Source organism: Vitis riparia, chromosome 18 (genome assembly GCF_004353265.1).
Source record: "Vitis riparia cultivar Riparia Gloire de Montpellier isolate 1030 chromosome 18, EGFV_Vit.rip_1.0, whole genome shotgun sequence".
Classification (NCBI taxonomy): domain Eukaryota; kingdom Viridiplantae; phylum Streptophyta; class Magnoliopsida; order Vitales; family Vitaceae; genus Vitis; species Vitis riparia.
Window position 1 is genome coordinate 26,269,256 of NC_048448.1, and position 24,077 is coordinate 26,293,332.

Consider the following 24,077-nt stretch of genomic DNA (forward strand, 5'->3'; position numbering starts at 1 on the left):
CAAATTCATTTCATTAGCAAATCTTTTTACTGGTAAAATAATTTCGTCTCCAAAAGTATCACCAATGAATTATAAATTTATTGTAAATGATGCAAGAACCTTCAATAATCAAATATTTCATCAGGAAATATCTTTCAACAATGAATAGTTTCATCAAGAAATGTATTTACAATTTTTTTTTCATATTATAATTATACATTTTCTAGTACTATTTAAATCTAATTAAAATATTACAATGAATATTTTTATTCCAAAACCTTACAAAAATCAAAATATATTACACATAACCTCATTGGTAATATATGTAACCATAATAAGTAATCATAACAATAAATATGTATGCTAAAAATTATATAAAAAAGTAAAGTGTCATTCTAACGTAGTGTTAGTCACAAAATAACCACATCAATATGAACAAAAAAAATGAGGAGAATTAACCATATACATATCATAAAAGAGGGTCATGAGGACACTTGGCCTGATGATGCAAAATTTCTCCAAATTTTTATTGATGTTATTTGATTTTTTTTTTTTTTTTTTGTTTTATGTTATTGACCTTCAAAACCAAAGTCTCTGACATATCATGATCTTTGCCCTAAACCTTCTCACAAATTTTTGCCTCCATCGTTGCCACAACTCCCTCAACAATTGGCGATATTAAAGCTCTAACATCTTCTCCTATAAATAAAAAAGAAAAACAAAAGAAACAAAAAATAAATTAAAAAACAAAATATAATAAATTAGTAATTGAAACTTTCATCAAAATTCCGACATGATCTCCCATATTTCTTAAACATATTGTTATGATATGTTTTTCCTATACGAGCCCATTGTTTCTTTTATCGATCTTTGGATTAAAATCTTTCCAAGTGAAAATTTTAACTGACCAATGAACAAAAAAAACATGTATGGTATCAAAAAGAAGTATTCAATTTGAAAGGAGAAAAGTTCATGGTGATTAGACTTTTTTTACCTTATTTTCTTAGAAAATTTTCTTGATTTATCTATTGATTTTGTTTTTACAACCTAATGCTATATATATATATATATATATATATTGGATGCTAATAAGTGACGAAGTCAATGACAAAATTTAGAAAAAAAAAAAAAAAAATCTGAAACTTAAGTGGAAGAAAATCTAAATCCTACACAACACTGAGAAATTTTAATAAAAAAAATATTCTTGCACTAGGTTAGGTACAAAATATCGAATCCATCGATATGAAGAACAAAAATAAAGCCTAAATTGAAATTGATAAATTAATACCTAAATTGAATCTAAAATAATGCTTTTGAAGTAATAAGAAATTGTCTTCTTTTCCACTGAAAGACTAAACATGTTATACCATTCATCAAAAGACTAGTAAGTTAATACTTAAACTGAAACTAAAATTGAGATTCATCAAAAGACTATTCTTTTTAACTAAAAATAATGTTTCCAATTAATAAATTAATATCTACATTGAAACTAAAAGTACTATACTGTCCTCTCATAATCCTAAAAAATAATAAATTAAAGTTCCCTAAGATATAAAACATTGGATCCCCAAGATAGAAAAATCAATACGAGGCCCATTTTTTCCACTATTCCTTGATTGTGTGTCCAAAAAACTTAGTCAAAGAAAACAGTCATAGGAACCAAGCCTTTACTGATTCCAGCTTCTATATCTCATATCCTAAAAAGAAAAAAAAAATGGAAAACTCAAACCCTTAAAGTTCTTTTTATTTTCCCTAATTTAATTTTGTCAATAACCAAACAAAAGTCGAGGTGGTAGAGGCTTACAATGACATTGGAGAGAGTGGATTTGCCCACCATAGAGAGTTCGATGATGTTGTCCCTTCAAGTTCATGCTTATCTTGGTTGAAGAAGAAAAGGAAAATAGTTTGGAAAAGGCATAAAGGAGTGGAGAGTGTTAAGAACCGAGTATTGGGGATTTTATGAAGAAATGAGACTTGTATAGGAAGCCAAAAGCTGGAATAAGAAAGTAACAGCTTGTTCTTACCATTCTTCACTCTTACTCATAGAATGAGAGATGGATGGGGAGGATGCTTACCATAAGGAGTGTGGTCTATAAGAGGGAGAGGTGTGTTGAGGAAGGTAGTATCAAGGGATACGATTTAGGGCTCCAAAAGGTTCAATCCAAGTATGATGAGGTTGCTTGTGAAGGAAAAGGCTTTAAACTAGATGCATATATATATAAATTATTTCCTATAAACATACCTTAAGATATAATTTGTCAATAATATTGATGGAGGCTATTTTTTTATTTTTTTTTTATGTTAAGAATTTTAATACACGCTTTTATTTTTTATTTTTTTTAAAAAAAAATTAGATAAATTTTTAGTAAAATGTTTAAATTTTTATAAATATTTATTTGACTTAAACTCATCCAAAAAATAAAATAAGAAATAAACCTAGGTGATAAAGACCTATATGATCTCAAATGACTCCTTTTAAAAAAAAAAGTTTATAAACTAGGAATTACTTCAAGAGTCAAATTACTTAGTTGAAAGGTGTTAGGCATCCCCTTGGTTCTAAACATATGTTTCTACTAAGTAAGTGAAGACAACTTTGATAATTAATTAATTGATTAATAAATAGATATATAGTTATTTTCATATTTGTAAATTAATCTTAATTGCAAATTAAACAATCATCCTTCTCAAGTAGATTTAGCATTTAATTAATTAATAGACTTCTTTAATGCAGCCAAGTATACAAAATCCATAACCACTTTACGTTATTTTCTAATGGACCATAGTCACTATTTAATTTAAAGCATGTCATATGTTATGTAACCTTACAATAATGGAACTATCAAAATTACTACACAAAGCTACCTTGAATTTAGGCAGTTTATGGGATCAAAAGAAATAAATCAGAAGAGATTAATCAACTATATATCTATTTATCAGTATTACCTATATCATAAATAAATAACAATATTTAGCAATACTTATTTCATTAGGAAATAATGCAATCACCAACGAAAAAACTTTGTTGGCAAATATAAACAAAAAGTTGTAACTTTTACTTAATTGGTTCAACAACGGTTGTTGAAAGCATTGAAAGGTAGAGAGGCTCTACCAATAATGATTCCTGACGAAGAGAAAGATGAAATTATGGAAAAAGCGTAGAGTGCTATGTTGTTATGCTTAGGTAATGACTAGTACTTTATGAGGTTGCAAAAGAGGGTACAACTACCAAGTTATGGTTGAAGTTAAAAAGTCTATATATGATGAAGTATCTTACAAATCGCTTATATTTGAATAAGCGGTTGTTCCCTCTCAATATGAAAGAAGGTATATCCATTAAAGACTACTTAATGAGTTTAATAAAACTATCATGTATTTGAGGAATAGTGATGCTAGAATTGATGATGAAGACCAAACCATAATTTTGATATGTTCCTTACTGAATTCCAATGAGCACTTCATAGATACCATAATATGTGGTAGAGATACTCTCTTCATAGAGGATGTTACTCAAAGGATTTAAAGTAGTGGGTGTTTGAGAGTAGAGAAGACGAATCAGGTGAAAGTTTTGTGGCTAGAGGGAGAACTGTTGGGATTAAGCCATAGAAAGCATGACATGATATAACAAATTGAGATTTATTCATAAAATTATTTATTTATGTTCCTTATGGTTTCCTTTTTTATTATCCCTTTTTCATTAATTGGTTGTCTGAGCATACATATTCAAATCACTTGCAGTGTTCATGACTTATGTACATTAGAAGTTGCACAAAAGATCCAAGTTATGGGCTCCTTGTAGGGTGATGAGTAGTCCATAGTCTGTTCATAAATTTAGGCAATCTATCTGAGATTGTAGTCCATTACTTCCTAATTTGAGGGATAACTTGTCTTGGTCATTAGGATGGTTTTCCCATAGTGAGTACACTAGTGTATGTGATGCACACTAGATAGGACCTACAATGAATCACGACATAAGATTATCAGTTGTTATGATTCACTAAGCTACTATACTACATGGACTCTTAACCTTAAGAGGGTATTAAGCTTATACCAAAATCAATAGGAGACTTCGACCTATGAGTGAGACCCTAAAATGATCATATATCCCTAGGATTGGGTTACTGTTGATAAAGGTTGATGGCAACATATATTCTCAATAGAGGCACCATAATATCTCATGGTATTGAGACAATGTGTCCTTCTAGGTAATCCAAAGGACATATGATCTAGAAGACTGACTATAACACTTTACTTAGTGAAATTTGATGTATGCTCCTTGGAGTCAAATGTGATCATTGATCACATAATAAGATGGATCTAGAACTCAAGGGTTTGAGATGTAATCTTGATAGGTGATAATACTACCTTGTTAGCTTATATACACTAGTTCATGGGGTGTCTTCATATAGTAGATAGTAGGGCACAAACTCAATCTATGCTCATTATAATTTCATAGGATACTAGAGTTCAATTGATTCTTTCTAAAAGAGTATTGAATCAACTTTAGAATTGGATTTTAAAGAAACCGGTATTTTTCTATGGGTCCTAGTGGTTCCCACTTAAGCTCCTACTTCACAGAGACATGTTTGGTTTGAAGGATTTGGGCTTTAGTTTATAAGCGTGCATAAGAGTGTTTTGGTAAAGCACAAGGTTTTATTAGATCTTATGAATTGTCTTTTTGGTATGGGCTAGTTAATTAATTGAAGCTTATTATAACTAATTAATTAATTAGGACTTAGATGGGCTATATTAGGTAACCCTAGCCCAATTTGGGCTTAAGTAACTTAAGCTCACAAGAAGATAAATACCCTTGTTCATAGGACTAAATGTTCTTTGGATTACATCCATTCAGATCTTTTGAGTCGTTCTTAGGTTATATCACATAGTGGTGGAAGATAATTATTAATCTTTACTGATGATTGCTTTAATTAAAAAGGTTTGAGTATATATCCTGAAACATAAGAATGACGTCTTTGGGAAGTTCAAGCAATGGAAAGCTATGATTGAGAAGTAGACATGAAAACAAATCAAGTGCTTAAGAACAAACAATAGCAAGGAAATTCTATGGGAAAAAAATCGTTGACTTTTGCAAGAATGAAGGTATTGTGAGACATTGCATAGTTAAGCATACTCCACAGCAAAATGGTATTGCAAAACAGATGATTAGAATTCCTTTAAAGAGAGCATGATGCATGCTTTCCAATATAGGGTTGTTAAATGAATTTAAGGCTGAAATAGTAAATTCAATTTGTTATCTTGTGAATATATCTCCTTCAATTCTTATCAATTATAAGACTCTTGAAGATATATGGTTTGGTCACTCCTCTAATTATGCTCATTTAATCAGAATTTTTTGTTGTCTTGTTTATACTCATGTGAATGAAGGAAAGTTGGAACCAAGGGCAAGGAAGTGCATATTTTTAGGATATGCAAATGGAGTGAAAGGGTATGGGTTGTGGTGCCCAAATTCAAAGTTTGCCAAATTTCTTATTAGTAAGGATGTGGCTTTTAAAGCAGTTTGCAATGTTAAGTCCTAAGAAAGAGCAATTTGATGTAGAAAACAATCCTACTATGAGAAAAAAGGTAAAGTTTGTGCCTAAAGCTTCAATAACCACAAAAAGAATGATTTGAATAAAGCCAATGGAGGAAGGGGTACAACATCTTGATGATAAAAGAAATCACTACAAGAGCAACAATATTATTTGGCTAGAGATAGAATGAGGAGACAAATTAAACCACCCCAGAGGCATGCTTATGCAAATTTGATTGCATCAACCTAAGGGATTCATTATTTCCGGAAAGGAAGACCATGTCTATTTGTTGAAGAAATCTCTTTATGGTTTGAAGCAATCTCCTAGGTAGTGGTATAAAAGGTTTGAGATTTTTATGATTAGTAATGACTAGCATAGAAGTATGACAATTGTGTATATCACAAGGAATTGTTTGATGGTTCTTTCATTTATTTATTATTGTATGTCGATGACATCTTAATTGCTTGTAAGAACATGTCTAACATCAACAAGTTGAAAATTCAACTTTGAGGAGATTTGAAATGAAAGGCCATGGAGTTGCGAAGAAAATATTAAGTATGGAAATTAATAGATACCGAGAAGCAAATAAATTGTACTCATCACAGAAAAAGTATATTGAGAAAGTGTTGGAACATTTTGAAATGCAAGGGTCAAAATTAGTGAGTACTTCATTAGTAGTTCACTTCAAACTTTCAAGTGCTTTATCACCACAAATGAGGAATGGGGGCAACACATGTCACATGTTCCTTATGCTAGTGCAACTAAAAGCATTATATATGCTATAGTTTGCACTAGGCTTAACATTTCACATGTAGTTAGTGTTGTGAGTAGATATATATGGATCACCCTAGAAAGATCCATTGGTAAGAAGTGAAATGGATACTTCAATACTTGAGAAGAACAACACATGTTGGCTTAGCATATGATAAAAATAGTGACGTCTTCGGGACAATTATTAGCTATGTTGATTCCAACTATGTTAGAGATTTAGATAGAACAAGGTCTCTAATAGGGCATGCATGCACTTTATGTGATAGTGTTATTAGTTAGAAAGCAACCTTGCAATCTATAATTGCTTTGTCAACAATTGAAAAAGAATACATGGTAGCCACAGAAGAAATGAAAGAAGCTATTTGACTTAAGGATTTGGTTGACAACATGTGTAACGACCCGCTCCCAATCGTGTAGATATTGTCCGCTTTGGACCCAAAGGGGCCCTCACAGCTTTAAAACGCATCTACAAGGTTAAGAGGAACCTTTACATATATAGCGCCAGGAACTTTCTCCCCTATCCAATGTGGGACATCACAAATATCCCCCATGCAGACACAACGTCCTCGTTGTATCCCATGGGATTGTGGGGTCAACTAGACAAACACGCCTTATGGAGCCAAACAAACCCCCAGCGCTAAGAACTGTATATATCAAAGGTCGGGGCGGCAAACAGGACTTGTTTGGTTGAATCATTCAAGCCAAACTAACCGCATAATCCTTCCTATGGTTCTGTTAACAAGAAGGCTCTGGTTGTCGATGTATATTTCCATATACCGGATTAGGGTTATGCCACTAGGCAAACTATCAAATAATAGGAAATGGGAACTAAGGGTCCCTGTACCGCTATGTTTGTTTATTGAGTGACACCTAGTGTTTCACCTTGGGGGGCTCCTGTTTTATTTCTAAAGAAGAATGATGGATCTATGAGACTCTGCATTGATTATAGAGAGTTGAATAAGGTGATGGTGAGGAACAAGTATCCCCTTCCTCGTATTGATGATTTGTTTGATCAACTTCAGGGTGCATATGTGTTCTCTAAGATTGATCTTCGGTCTGGTTATCATCAGTTAAGGGTTAAAAGTGAAGATGTACCTAAGACTTCTTTTCGAACTAGATATGGGCATTATGAGTTTTTGGTTATGTCTTTTGGTTTGACTAATGCACCTGCTGCATTTATGGACTTAATGAATAGGGTATTCAAGCCCTATATAGATCAATTTGTGGTGGTTTTTATAGATGATATTTTGGTGTACTCAAAGAGTAGGGAGGAGTATGAGCGCCATTTGAGTACTGTATTGCAGACTCTTAGAGATAAGCAACTGTATGCTAAACTAAAGAAGTGTGAGTTCTGGTTAGATAAAGTCTCTTTCCTTGTGCATGTGGTGACCAAGGATGGCATCTATGTTGACCCTGGAAAGGTAGATGCCATGTCAAATTGGAGAAGACCTAATACTATGACCGAGATTCGAAGTTTCTTAGGACTGGCTAGTTATTATAAGCGGTTTATTGAGGGGTTCTCTAAGATTGCCTTACCCCTGACCAGGTTGACTCGGAAAGGGGTTAAGTTTGAGTGGTCTAATGATTATGAACGTAGTTTCTAAGAGTTAAAGAACAGATTAGTGATAGCTCCTATTTTGACTATCCCTTCAAGCTCAAGGGTGTTTGTCTGTTTGACCCCGCAATCCCATGGGATCGACACAACGAGGACGTTGTGTGTCTGCATGGGGGGGTATTTGTGATGTCCCACATCGGATAGGAGAGAAAGTTCTTGGCGCTATATATGTAGAGGCCCCTCTTAACCTTGTAGATACGTTTTAAAGCTGTGAGGGCCCCTTTGGGTCCAAAGCGGACAATATCTACACGATTGGGAGTGGGTCGTTACAATATGGGCTTACAATAGGAGTTGATTGTTGTGTATTGTGATAGCCAAAGTGTCATACATTCGACTAAAAATCAAATGTTCCATGAGAGAACTAAACATATTGATGTCAGAATACATTTTATTAAAAATATGATTGCATAGGGTGCTATATAGTGAAAAAAAAAAATCCTTACAGTGAGAAACCTTGTAAATATGATAACTAAGCTCATTTGTACATTTAAGTTCAGACATTACTTGGACTTAATTGGTGTTGTTAGTATCTGAAGGCCACATAGGGATGTGAAAGCAAAGTAACATGGAAAACTTTCGAGTTTGTTTGAATCTTAAGAATTTGAGTCAAAGTGAAGATTGTTAGAAAGTGTCTCAAATTATATTTTTAAGTAAATTGGAAAGTTGTTGATAGTTTTGTAATAGAATACATTCATAAGAGATTTTACTATTATCATAAAGGAAATATCCTATTGTGAGATCTTTGTTTTAGGAATAGGTATCTTTGACAATTATACAATTAGTTTCCTATATGGAATCTTCCTATGTAATTAGGAAAAAAAAATATATAGGAAGAGATTTTGACCAAAAAGTGAGAGTATCTTTTTGGGATTTGAGAGCTCTAGAGTTGTTATCTCCTTCAACAATAGTGGACGTTTTTCTTTGTATTCTCTTATGGATATAGACTTTAGGCCGAACTACATCAATTGTTGTGGTGTTTTATGTGTTTTCCATTTTTGTTTTTTTTTTTTCTATTATTATCCTTTATTATGGTTTTTCACAACAAATAAGAGAGTTGAATTGGTGTCATATTAGATGAACTATAGAGAACTTCTTAAGAAGTTAGATATGTTTTACCTATTACTAGAATTAATAATTTTGATTTGAAGAAATTAATTTTGTTGATAAAAATATAGGTGTATGATTTAATATTATTAGAAATTGTTTTATTGAGAAATGAGAAATTTAATTTAGGGCATTAAAAAAAACAATAGTTTGAGAAATTAAAATATGTTCGAGTTGATGTATAGTAATTAATATGGGGAAATTGTGAATAATAATAATAAAAATAATAATAATAATAATAATAATAAATAATGATGAGCAAGCTGGTTGTTGATCACCAACAATCTAGTTAGAGACTCAATTCCTAAGATTTTGTGGCTTTGGGAGAAGAGTTCAATAGCTATCACCAGTAACAATTATCAACTTTGAGGGCTCAGAAGAGTGAATGAAAGAAAATTGTCGTTTGAAGATTCTCACTAGTGGGTTCTTGGCAGTTTGAAGTGAGGAAATGACTCCCAGTGGGTTCTCACCAATCCGAACTGAGTGGGAGAGGAAGTGAGTGGAAGAAGCAGTGGTTATATAGTGGGTATAGGGGTGTGGGCTCTATTAGTTCATATATGGTATGGTGGTCCATTCCTTCTCCAAATATAACAGCTCTTATAGCAGCAGCCTGTTTCTTCCCACGCCTATAAGAGCTTTTATAACAACTACTATTTCTTCCCCAACTATAAGAGATTTTGTGGCAGCACCTATTCCTTCCCCCAATTATAATGTTGCTTTTGTAGTGGATTTTCTTGGCCCCAACTAAAACCATGTCACTACATCTCCCTTTTCTTGTAGTGCATAGCAAATCCTTTTGTCAAAAAGTTAATCTAAAAAAACATCTAATAAGAAACTTACCAAATAGGAAATCAACTAGGTTTTCTTTTCCCTTTTTTCTTTTCCCTCTTTTCCTTATCTCTAAACATTTCTTACTTTAGAGGGGAAATGATGACTCCACTTTAGCATTTGAGTATAATTGAGATCATGTACAACAAAAAATCCACAACAATTTATAAAATCCTAGAAACAAAGTTGGCAGGTACATGATTATGAGAATGAGCATCAGGACATTTTTTTTTCTACTTGGTTAAATTCTAATACAAAGAAATATAGATATGGTGCATTCATTATTCTTTTCCAAATTAACGGAAATGGACATATAAAAAAATCATTATAAGAACAAATTAGTTAGTAGTATCTAGTATATATATATATAGACTTTGCATGTATAAGTTCATGCCATCAGCCAATGGACTTTGTAGTTAAAATATATCAACTCAATTTTTTAACATTCAAAAGTCATACTTTTTCATAATAAGTTTTAAAATTCATACTTACATAAATTTGAGTTTCATTTTTAACTCATTTGTAATAGGTGATGAAAATATATCTACCTCTCAAAACTTTCCAAAGTACATATTTGAAGCAGAAATGCTCTTCTCCTAAGTAATCACTAATTCTTGTTTTGAATTCTCTTTACCTTCAATACAAGAACAAAAATTTAAAAAAAAAAAAACAAAAACAAAAACAAAAATAGTAGAACACCAAACCATGTGACTCAATTGACTGCATTGTAATCAAAATTGACAATTTACTAGATATATATTACTTGCCTCAATAAACAAGGACACATGTGTGACCAACCTAAGTGTTGGATCTTTGACTAACCAACTAAGCTTTTTCCCTTAGATTGCTTGAGGTACTGCATTTAGATGTCAATCAAACTTAAGGTGAAGACAATAGATTGTGTAATTTTCTGCGTGAAACCTTTCAAAAGCAATAACAAGATCAAATTTTTCTACAAATACATGAAAGCGAGCCTTAATAAAAAAAAGAGATAGCTTTAACTTTTAGATACAAGGATAAGAGCACTCCCTAAAATAGCCTCAAACTTTTGCATGCCTTGAAAAGAATAAACATGGTAAAGAAATTCGAGCCCCATGTAAATTAGAAAGAGAAAGGAAGGCGAAATAATACCAGTAAAAGATGAGAGCATTGGTGTTAGAAGTCTGAATGAGATCAGTCTTTGGTTTCTCTGAATCTTTTATGTTGTGGCTCCTCCACTGGGTACTGGTCTATTGGGTTCCTTTTATTGTGAGCATCAACATTAGGATCAACGTACTGTGTCATTGGAGGCTAGGATGGTTGTGCTCAGTGCCTTCTTGGTTGTCACAAGCATTGGTATCTTGTACAGCTGATCTATGACTGCCCAAATCCCCATGAGAAGAGTTGCTACCTTGTACCATTGTGAGATGATTCTGTCCATAAGCATATAGAAGCTGGAACCCACACCGCTCCACTTTCACTGATATCGTACCAAGGTAATTTTCAAATGAAGCGTTCAAGGTGTTAAATCAAGGTGATCAGTATAATTAATGACAACATCCACAAGCTAGCTCAACCAACATTTCTCTGCGTTAAGGCTTAATCATCCACAGTCCAAGCATATGACATGGTACGCCTCCTGTTGAAAACCAAATAAAATATTGAATATAGCTGACAATTGTTTTAAGAAATGTGAAGCCCACAGGCAACTTGATCGAGTTCCCGTGGGTTATCAAACAAAAAACCTAAAATAAGAGCCTCCTAATATATAAAATAATATAGGTACATTAACCATATCATGGAATACAAAGTTAAAAACTTCATATGTTTCAAAGTTACAAAAATTTAAAACAAATGAAAACTCCCAAACTTAACTTGCAAACAATCAAAGATATTTTAAGAACTACAAAAATGATAAAACTATTAACCGAATACAATTAAGAAGTAGGAAAAATTAAGTGGGTGTTTGATAAATCAACTTAATAGTTTAAAGTATCTTAATAACTTAAATTAAGTCATTAAGAGGTATGTTCGGTAAAATAATTTAATAGTATAACTTAAAGTCAAGAACAATTTTAAGTAATAATTAAAAATAATTAACTTATTTTTAAGTTTAAATCTTCGTTTTATCTTTCTATCCCTATTTGTCCTAGTTATCTTTACTATTATTTTTTAGTACTAATCCATGACCTTCATTGTTACTTATCCACCTTGACCGTAATTATAATTTATGAGGATAAATATGTTAATTTGATGATTTAGAATAAATTTTGAGTTAAATTTATTAAACAACCTTAATACTTAAATTAATAATTAAATAATAAGTTTTAAGTCAATTACTTAAGTATAATTTAATTTAAAATCAATTTAAGTCATTAAATAATAAGTATTAAGTTTTACCAAACACCCAATAAGTTCTTTTCTTATATTTTTAATAGTTGTTTAAATAAAATAAATAAAAACTAATGTGTGGGATTAGGTCTCAGCAGATTTTCTATGCCTTCGACCCATGCGAATAATAATATTTTTGGTTGACATTTTTTTAACCCAAAACCAATTCTAACTCATTCAAATCTTATTCATGCAAACTCAAACCCCAGGTTGGATACAGGTAGATGGGTCCAACTCGCAAGACTAAAGATACAACAGAGGCCAAATAAGGGAGAGCCAACACATAGAGCCAATTTAAACCTACCTCAAATTACATTTTGTTGCTCAATATATCATTCCTCAGCAACTAAAAGAAAACTAGTCATCTTGCTATCAAGCCTGAGCAATCATATCCCAACCTATCTAATATTTCTTTAAGAAAGAGAACCTGAAGAGGTAAAGAAAACTGTTGAATTGGTCCTTACCTATGACATCTGACGATGGTTTCATTGCATGATCTTTCGATAAACTGTCACTTTGACAGTCGCTACACTTTGTTCCCTTAACCTGAAAAAGTTCATAGAAGTCCTTACACCTACGTATCTTTGGAAGAAATGTCAGCTGAATTATAATTCACATATGAACTTGTGGAAGGAAAAAACAATAGGAAAGCTCCAAAAAGATCGAAATGGTGAAGTTAGTTGTCCTTGACATATGGTGGAGTTAGTTTACCACTTTAGTTATGTGATACATTTAAGGCCGAGTTCATCCCTTCACTTGGAAAGGAAGCTCATCACGTTTATTTGCTTTAAATGACCGACTTTCCTGCCTTGCCGTGCTTTTGACCTTACCACTTGAGTTGTTTTCCCAAATACAACAGCTGATCTATTATTTTTAAGCTTTCCGAAGTTTCATGGGATGATGATGCCAGAGGCTTAGTAGTTAGTTGATATGGGAAACATACAGAATCATTCTTAGTGGAGCTGGTAAATAATTTGAAACAAGAAAATTTGTGAGGTTTCAAAGACGCAATTTCAAATCAACAACCAAGAGAAAAGATGTTGGAACAGAGGGCTTTACTCATACCATTGACATTCTAAGCCTTTAGTTTATGGTCCTTTATCAAAAAAGAGTAGTCAGTGGGATATTGCTAATTTCTTCTACATCATCACAACTCCCCTTAGCATCATCTTTTTGGTGTTTAATTGCCTCAAAGTTATCTCCAAAAAAATGGATTTTTTTCGTCTGTTAAATTTTGGAAAAGATAAATAATTAATAGTAGAAAAAAATGACAGAATTTCGCCCTTCAAATCTGACTTCTGAGAAAGGAAAGCGACTCACCAATAGTTAGAGAAGCAATTGCATTATTCAGCTTCAAGCTTGAGATCAGTGTTGGGGCTGTTTGAACCTTTTATGGTGGGGCTCATCAGCTGGGTTGTCTTCTACATCGTCACAGCTCCTCTTCGCATCATCTTGCCTGGATATGATCTTCTGCTCATCATCTCGGGCATATATAAACTGGATCCCACACTTTTCCACTTCCACTGGTTCACCACAAAAGAAACCCTGAAATGAAGCCTTCAAGCGCCTCCTTTTGTTGGAGGCATGCTTCATTGGAATAATAATCTTAGGATAATAGGTCACCCACACTTGATTTGGCACATCATCATCAATGTCACATTTACAGCAGCATTGAAACGATAAATGATCCTTGAACCAGAATCGATGATCATCACCTATAGTTAATTCACATTCTAAACTCCAAGTATGTTCATTATCAAGGCCATCCTCAGATTCATTATCAGACTCTGAGCTTGGAGTTTCTTGGTTATCAATTTCATCCTCAGATTCAATATCAGGTTCTGAACTCCAAGTGTCTTGGTTATCAAATAAGTCATCAGATTCATAATCAAGTGGAACGTGAATGGAGAACAAAGCAAATCCTAAGAATTCATCATTTTTGTACCAGTTCCGTGGAAGCTTTTTTGCAACTTTGGATCCCTCTTTCTGATACCTTATCCACTCTGGAATTCCACTACTTCTAGGAATGGCAATGCTAATTCCACCATTCAAATAGGGAGCAACATGGGGTTCTATTGGAATATCATTCTCAAGTTCCAAATCCTGCACAAAAGTACAATGTAAATCTCATGTCTGCATAAAAGCGAAAAATCTAATCAAAATTCCATGAAGATCATACCTGAATTAAGGATTTGAAGCATTTTAACAGACAAGATTGAAGAAGATTTGATGGACTTGATAAAATTTCCAGGGATGTGCAGCTGTGTACATCTAAAACTTGCAGACTTGATGAGAACTCTGGAATTCTTAGTAGGTTTTGACAGTGGCTCAAGTCAAGAACTCTCAGTGCTGTAAGTCTACTGATGCCATCAGGTATACTACTAAAATGGTTCCCCCCTAGAAGTAATGCTTGAAGTGATGATAGGTTGTAAATTTCACTGGGGATTCCTCCTTCAATTAGATTGAAGTTGCTAAGATTTAATAGTTTCAACGAGTAGAGGCAGCAAATGTCATTCGGGATTGCTCTTTGTGATAGATTTGAATTTTGTATATCTAATATTCTCAAGGAACATAAACCTGATAAAGAAGGCAACTGACAGCCAATTGAATATGAATGTGTAGCATAAAGCTCTTCTAAACTTCGGAGGCTCCCCAAGTTCTCTGGCAACTTGTAGAGCTTTGGACAGCAATCAACCACAAGAACTTTAAGAGATGTCAAATTACAAATGCTCTCTGGAAGACTCACAAGGTTGTCGCAACTTTCCACACTCAGACACTGAAGCCCTTGTAGCTGATCAATTGAGGATGGTAGCTCTTCTATAGCTGTTTGGTTTAAATAAAGCTTTCTTAAATTTTCCATATTCTCCATGATTTCCGGAAAGCTCTTTAGTTCCGAACAGCCAGAGCAAAAGAGACTTTTAAGGGATTTCAACTTACAAATGTCACTTGGAAGACTCTCAAGCTTTTCGCAGTTGCGCAAACACAAACTATCAAGTGCTAAGGGACACTCAATAGTGGGCAGTTCATAGAATTCATTGCCCGCTAAACAAAGCTTCAGTTCACATTCCGTATCTAATTGACAATCTGAGCAGCTATATCCGTGATCTCTAAATGTCCCAGCCAGGTCCCTGTTTTGATGAGCTAGGTCATATATAAGATCAATGACACAGTATTTTACTTTCAAGGGTTTACCATAGCGGTTATAGCCCTCTATTGAAGCCTGAAGAGCCGTCCATTGGTTAGAGTGAAAATTTTCAGGAATAGCTACCTTAGGATAATACATTACCCACATCTGATCTGATACCCCATCCTCATCATCTTCATAGCACTCACAATCAAAAGGAAATGGGAAATGCTCCAAGTCTCTAAGATCATCACCTTCACCTTTCATAATCAAATGACATTCTAAATTATGAGATGTATGAGCAGATTTTTTCTGAGATTCTTCATTCTCGGAGCTGTAATCAGATTCGTCTGAGGACGTATGCTCAGATTCATTTTCAGAGCTGTAGTCAAATTCACGGTCAGATTCATTATCAAGCAGAACATAGGCACAGCCTATGGCAAATCCCAAGAACATGTTATCTTGGTACCAATTCTGAGGAAGCATTCTTTCTGCATAACTTCCCTTTTGGAAACCATTTATCCACTTTGGAATTCCACTATCTCCAGGAATGAACACAACTTTTGTGAAATAACAATCTGTCTCCTGTATTATAAAATTAAGGAATATGTGAGTCCAGTGCCTGCCTAAAAAGTATAGGGTATGTCTGGCCAACATTTAAAAACAATTCTCTAGTCTTGACAACAAGAAAAAAAAGTTTATGTTTAATTTCTGAGATATTGTTGTTCTCTAAAATAATTTTTAAGGCTAGATACAAACTCTTTGGAGGTGTCTCAAATTCTTAATTAGGATATACTTCTTTTTATAAAAGCAACATTATATAAAATATTTCCTTTATATGTAATAATAATTAGATTTCTTATAGAATAAGGAAAACTAGTGAAAATATCTCTATAAATATTTTAGGTCATGATGGGAAAGAAATTATGAGAGAGATAGGATAGAGAGATAAGGAAGATTGAGAGACAATTGGTAGAGTAAGAGAGCTTACTAGGGTGTAGATGTGAGGAAGAGTGAAAGACACCTAGTGGAGCAAAAGGGTTCATGGTTCAAGGTGACGATACTAGGAGTGAGAAAAGTAGGATGTTTTAGGACCCAATAGTTGTATTTATTTTTATCCTCCATAAATTCTTTATCACATATTGAAATATTCTCTCTCATAAGTAAAAGTAGGCATGATTGGTTGAATCACGTTAAAACTTCATGTACCTTTCAATGTGGTTTGTTTTATTTTTTGTATTATTCCACTAATTTGTTTACATTGGTACTTTCGTTGGCATAATAAGTGGTATCAGAGCCTTGGTTGAAGAGGTCTAGGAAGAGCCATGGGTGAAGATGCCTAGAAGAAACTTGGTTGAAGATGTTCCAAATTTGAAGGCTTCAGGAAGAGCAAAGGGATTAGAGCCCAAAAGAAGATTACATAGAATTTTAGTGAAACGTGGAATCAATTTTTCTATCATCAATAATACATGAAACAAGAAGATTGTGGAATGCGACAAGAATGTGGTACACAAAAGGAAAAGTGGCACATGAGGAGAGCAACGAGCACAAGGAAACCATAGATCATGGAGAGATTGAAGATCAACTTAATGAAATTTGATTCTAAGTGGAATATACTTCTTTTTGTAAAAGGAATATTACATAGAATATTTTTTAAGTTTACATGTGATTGTAATTAGATTCGTCTTTATAGAATAAGGAAAGTTAGTGAGAATATCTTTATAAATATTCTAAGTTGGGAAAAAGTTATGAGAGAGATGTAATAAAGATATGAGGAAAAGCAAAAGACACCCAGGGAGCGAAAGAGCTCATTAAAGTGAATATGTGAGAAAGAGTGAGAGACACCTAGTGAAGTAAAAGGACTCATGGTTCAAGGTGGAGATACAAAGAGTAAAGAAAAATGGGTTGTTGTGGGATCCAGTAGTTGTATCTATTTTTGTTCTCTATAATATTCTATATTATATAATAAAATATTCTCTTATATTTGGAAAGTAGGTATTATCTTTCTATATAGTTTGCTTTATTTTTTGTGTTCTTCCATTAATATGCTTACATTGGTGTTTCCACTACCACAACACAAACAACCTAACAAAAAAAGAAAAACAAATACATGAACAAGCAACCCAATTGATAGATCGAATTTGTTCATAAGTTTGATAACTTTTAAAAATAATTTACACCTCAAAAACCAAAATTCATGGACTAATTCTATTATTTCTCATTTACATATAACTATAAACTTTTTTAGTTTTCTCATGGGTAAATAGATTCTAAATCAAATGAGACTTATTACATTTTATTCAATAATGAATATGATAATTTAAAATTAATTTGATACAAAACATCTTGTCACTATTTAGGTAGTATTGTGTATATGCAATGAAAAAACCTCACTTATTCATATATATATAAAAAAAAAAAGTGAATAGTGAATAGTGCTTCTTTCATACTTATTTTAAACAAAATAATATACTTAAACTATGATCATTTTTTTTTTTCTAAGAAAGAATGTTCTATTCTTTTATTGTAGTGTTACTATCCATATTTTATCAAAAAACTATTTATCTTTTGAAAACACTACTATAAATATTTTTCCTCGAAGTGTTCTTTGTTTAGTTTGTTCTTGAAATCTGTTTTGAAAAACTTGTCAAATATACTAATCATAACAAAATAACAAAAATAGAAAAAATCCTTTCTTCAGTTTTTTTTATTTTTTATTTTTAATCTTGAAATCTAATTTAGAAAGCATGGTGGAACAAGCCCTAAGGTGCCATGAAAATCATACCTGAATTGCCGACTTGAAGCATTTGAGGAGACTCCACGGACCTGATGATAAAGTAACTGGTGAACCATGTGTATCTAAAGCTCGCAGACTTGAAGGAAGCTCTGGAATTTGTAGAAGCTTCTTGCAGTGGCTCAAGTTAAGAGATCTCAATCTTGGAAGTTTACTTATGCCAGCAGGTATTGTACTAAAATGGTTCCCCCTGAGTTTTAATTCTTCCAATGAAGAGAGGCAGAAAATGTTACTGAGTATCCCCCGTTCCATTCTATTGTAGTTAAGACTTAAGGACTTCAATGATGACAAGCCATTGTCATTCGGGATTACTTCACCAGTTATATTGGATTGGTCTAGAGATAATTCTTTTAAGGAGGATAAACCTGACAAACAAGGCAGTTCACATCTAAGGAAATTCAATGAAAGACTCTCTAAGCAAGGCAGGCTCTCCAAGTCCTCCGGCAATTTGTCCAGTTTTGGACAGTAACTAAAACTGAGAGCTTTAAAAGACCTCAATGCACAAATGCTCTTTGGAACATGTATAAGGTTTCCGCAACCTGTCAAATCCAAGTCTGTAAGGCCCTTAAGATGTTTTGTTGAGGATGATGGTAACTCTTCTAAATCTGTGTCGCTTAGATAAAGCTCCCTTAGATTTTTCATTCTTTCCTTGATTTCTGGGAAACTCCTTAGCATTAAACATTCACGGCAACACAGAGTACGAAGGCCTTTCAACTTGTAAATGTCACTCGGAAGACTCATGAGGTTTGTACAACCTATCCAATTAAAAAAAAATATACCAAAAGTTATTCAACAACCCCATATATTGATTGGTGAACCATAGGTAAACTAGATTGTGTAACCTTCTAGAATTAGAATCTCCAAATTCGGCACACTTGTGATGTCTGGGATTTTGATGAGATGCACAGAAAAACTGAGATTGATGACCTTTAATATGTTAAATATCTGGAAAAAAAAAGAAATTTATTTTAGTAGATAAACTTCTACAAACTTTAAAATTTATCTAAAACAAAATAGCTAGGACTAAATAATATTCATACCATATTTCCTTCACAAAGTTGTTTTATGTTGCTACACCGTAAATGGAGTTCAACAAGATTATCTGCTTGAAAATTTGAGGGCAAAGATTCCAAGGAGTATCCATCCCAATGGAGAAATGTTAACTCAAAAGAAGGAATTTGAAAGTTTGCAGGAAGGTGCATCTCAGAGAGTTGCACTTGATCCCCCACAACATGATGTTCTACCACAGAATCGTATTTTGCATCTTGATGTACTATGAGCAATCTAAGTCTATTCATCATTTTAAAAGCTTCTGTAGTGAATTGTATCTGTTCTGATGCAGATATGTCTAGGATTATTCCTTCAATTGCTTCTGTCCCCTAGAACAAAATGGCTAAAATAAGCAATGAATAAACTACATAATAAAAATATTTCCATTAAAGCTTATAAAAACACACATACAAAGGCTTACATTCATGTATTTAGTTTCTTACCGTATTTTTGGTTAGTACTCGATAAACATCTTCAGGATTCCACAATCTGCTCCATTTTCCAGGCTCTTTCGGACATTCTTGACGAACAATTTCATGACCCATTTGTTGTATCAAATTATGCATCTCTAACTTATTTTCTAAAATAGTTATCAAACCCTTATCATGAAGAATACTTATTCCACACTCTATAGAGACATTATGTAATATTCTTGAAACAACTTCTTTATCTTCCCCTTCGAAAAAACATGCAATATCAAGGAATATTCCTTTCTCTATATCATTGAGTCCATCATAGCTTATTTTAAGTACATTTTGAATCTCTATGTGAGGTATTTTTTCTAGCTTAAGCAATGCTTCTTTCCATTGAGATCTTGTCTTTCCAAGAAAAAAGGAGCCCAAAACTTTGAGTGCTAATGGAAGGCCTTTAGCATATTCTATTATGTAGTAGGAGAGGTTTCTATAAGCTTCTTGAGGCAGATTCTGTTTAAATGCCCACCTACTAAAGAGCTCAATAGATTCTTCTTCATTTAGTCTCTCAACCTCATATGATACATGCTTCCCATATTGAGTGAGGAAACGTTTATCTCTAGTGGTTATGATGACAATGCTTTTTGTACTAAACCACTCAGGCTCTTCAGCCAAGTATTCCAATTGCTTTAGAGCGTCCACATCATCAAGCACAACAAGAACCTTTTTTGAGTTAAGACAATTTTTTATCATCTTGAGTCCTTCTTCAATATTGCTTACTTTCAAACATTTTCCCCTTAGGATACCATGAAGAAGTTCTTGTTGCAATTGAAGTGTATTATCTTTAGATCTCTCTCTAACATTTTTAAGAAAGCAACTACCATGGAATTCATATGAGATATCATTATAAATAGCTTTAGCAATAGTAGTTTTACCAATTCCACCGATTCCAGATATCCCAACCACACAAACCTCATTTGACTCAGTGTTCATCAATGATTTGAGTTTTTCCAAATGAAAACTCATTCCGACTATGTTCTTGCCCACATTTAAAGGCTCACGATTTAATCTTCTGATGATGTCATTAGTGATTCCTATGAGTACCTCTGACTCATATCTGCACCAATTAAAAAGTACATATCATGAGTTAGAATGAGCTGCTGATTGAAGTACTAGAACAAAATTTGGAGAAATTTGGTGATGTTTGATGTTATCCATTAGATTTGTACGATTGGCATGCAATAGAATGTGGGTGGATAGTATTTGGACCAATGATTTTCTTTCCATACCCCATAATTTCTATATATATATATATATATATATATATATATTTTAAAATATGGATATATGAAATTCTGAAAATTTTCTCTTTTTCTTCCTTCCAATGAAACCCTGATCCTAATCTAGTTTCTTATCCTTTCACATCTCATTCTCTTTTCCTTCCCATTTTCTTCCTCACTTCAAGATAAAGGGGAAAAAAATTGAGAGACGTAGACAAGGAGGAATCATTGCCTTGGTCATGGCATTACCATCCCTATTTCTCCCTTCTTTGTTTGTCTTTTTTTCTTTTCCCCAATTTGAAGTGCAAGGAACGTGGAGAAGAAAGGGAAGGAAATGGTGTTGAGATTAGGGTTAAGGAAGAATATTTGGACATTTATCATAGTTTGTTATGTTAATTTTGTATTAAAAAAGATTTGGGTGGTAGAAGGGAAAAGAACTGAAGCCAAAATAGAATCCCCTAAAATGGAAAGGAAAATGGGGTCTAGCCAATTTATTGTAAGTATAATTTAGTTATGTCATGTTTAAATGCAAGTGAAGAAAAGAAAAGGAAACTTATATAAGATTTGTGCCAACTTTTGCTGCTTGATTAGTTAGAAGTGAATTTCTAAATTAAATGGTGAAGGAAAGTATACTTACTGGTTATCCACATGCCATCCGGATAGATTGCCTACTTGTGTCAATGCAGCCCTCCACTTCACTATGTTCTCCTTCTCTAGGTCTGCATCCTTTTCATAGTTGGAAAATGCCTCTCCATAACTTCCGATGTCGCACTTCTGATGGATTCACATGGTAGAAAACAGGATGGATTGTTGACTCTTTCTGTGTCATACGCTCAGTGATTTTTACAAGTTCATTTAAACACCATTTCGAAGTAGCATAATTTCTAGAGAATATAATAATGAAAATCCTTGATTTCTGAATTACTCTTGAGAGTTCAGATGCAATATCTCCTCCTTTATCAAGTTCTTCACTGTCTCTGAAAGTATGAATTCCATTTGCAATCAAAGTGGTGTAGAGATGATCACTGAAATTTTTGCGGGTGTCTTCACCTCTAAAACTCAAGAATACATCATAATTTCGGTCCGCAGAAGCCATTACTAGATGGCTTTGGATGCTGAGTGACTTCCCCTACCCTTAAAGCATAATGATCATGGAAGGAAGGGCACAACTTTAGAGGCAGTAAATATCTTTTTGCCAATCATGGGTTTGGCATGAGTCTTCTTTATTCTCAATTATCCCCCATTTGTTGGACCTCTTTAGAAGGGATGGTGCCTCAAAATCAACAAAGTTGAAGTCCTTGTTGTCATTTTGTATTTCAATAAAGTTGAAAACAAGTATTTCTTTAGCATTCTTATTGATTGAGTCCTGGTGGATCCCATCTTATTTGTCTTTACTTTTCCTCCTTTTCCCTTTTTATGCTTTGGGGCCACTTCTTTTATACTATATTTTCATCCATTAAGCTTTCAATACAACAAAGACAGAAAGAAAGAGAGCTAATTAATGTTAAACATATATTAAATTAATTGATGGGGTAAGACAAAGCCTCTAATATGTATATCAGAAGAAGAATATGACATGATAAAATATTTCTCGAAGTTTTAGTAAAATTGAAAATATAGTTAGGCACTAAAAAAATATGCCATAAGAAAAAATTATGGAAATTTATTGCAAATGCCTTTTAACACTTATTTGAAATATATAGTCAAGCATTAATGTCCATATCATATTTACATCAACCCATTTAACTTGTATTTTATTTTTAAATTTTCTCTTTCTTCTTTCGGTTTCTCCTTTTTTTCTTTTTTTTTTTCTTTTTTGCTTTTCTTTTTTTTTTTTTTCTTTTCTTTTTCATTGTGGTGCTTTTTCTTTCATGTCCCCTCTTTTCCTCTTTTGCTTTCTCTTTTGTTTTTTGTTGAACCAATGCTTCTCTCTTTTACTTTAACTTTTACTCCCATTTGTGCAGTCGGTGGATAGTCGGACTCACTTTTCCTCCTTGCATTTTACATTGAAGACCAATCATTCAAGAACTAGAACAAAATTTTATCTAATATCTATTATCTAGTCATTGTAGATGTTGGAGTCGCACTTATTTTGAAACAAACCCAATTTATTCATTTAACTTTTTAAACGACCAGAGGATATTTATTGAATTGACTGGAGCTTTGAAGACAAAATTTTGATCAGAATCACATCAGTTCCATAATACTTCCTTCTGATGTTAGGAAGATGAAACAATTCTGAATCAAGGATTATCTATTATCTATTATCTATTATCTGTAGTCATTGTATATGATTGATAATGGCATTAAAATATCTATTATCTATAGTCATTGTATATGATTGATAATCAAGGATTAGAAGTTCAATTCCAAGAAAGAAAAAAAAGTTTAGGGGGTTTTTGGAACGGCTAGAAACACTTGATTTAACTTGAAGTAAACTATTGATTTGGAAAGAAAGGGTTTCATTGTAAATAATATGACTGAAAGTCAATTCATTTTAGTTCCCACCAATTCTAGATCAAATGAGTTAGAAAATATCTCTTAATTCCTTGATTTGGAAAGAAAGGATTTTCATCGTATATACTATTATGACCAAATTCATTTTAGTTTCTTTGTTCCAATTCTTGCAATTCTTGCAATTAATCTGAATAAATATATACTTTTCATGATTCTTTCCCTCCATAAGTTGCATGGTAACTTATCTTTTTTATATTCGAGGAAGGAAGCAACATACTGGGGATATTGGTCATGCCTACTGTTTTTATTTTGTTAGGATGACTTTACTTTTGAGGACTTTGGTTTCTTATTTGATATTTTTTTCAAGAAAGTTGTTACTAGTAAATGTAAAATTAGTGACTTGATTTATGAATGAATGTTTTGCAATTATATTTTAATTATTTTTTTTAATATTTAAATTTATAGTCATCGACAATCATAATAAAGCAATTTGAGAAATTCAACAAAAAAAAAAAAATTTAAAGCACTATTTGTAATATGACCTATAGCAATGGAACTATAAGAAAATTGACTTTTACTAATAAAATGCTTTCTTATTGAAAGCTTGAATTTCATCTAAAAAAACATTTCCCAACAAAAAGTGTCTCATGTCATGTTCATCTCCCTACACCTGTCATTGAAAGTATACCAACAAATCATTTCATTAGTAAATCTTTTTACTAGTAAAATAATTTCGTCTCCAAAAATATCACCAATAAATTATAAAT

The 24,077-nt window shown here is 32.8% G+C and overlaps 1 pseudogene; it reads right to left on the minus strand.

Annotated features, from left to right (window-relative positions):
- Positions 1 to 13,383: 13,383 nt before the first annotated feature.
- On the minus strand, positions 13,384 to 21,949 carry LOC117905582 (annotated as a pseudogene).
- Between the last annotated feature and the right edge of the window lie 2,128 nt (positions 21,950 to 24,077).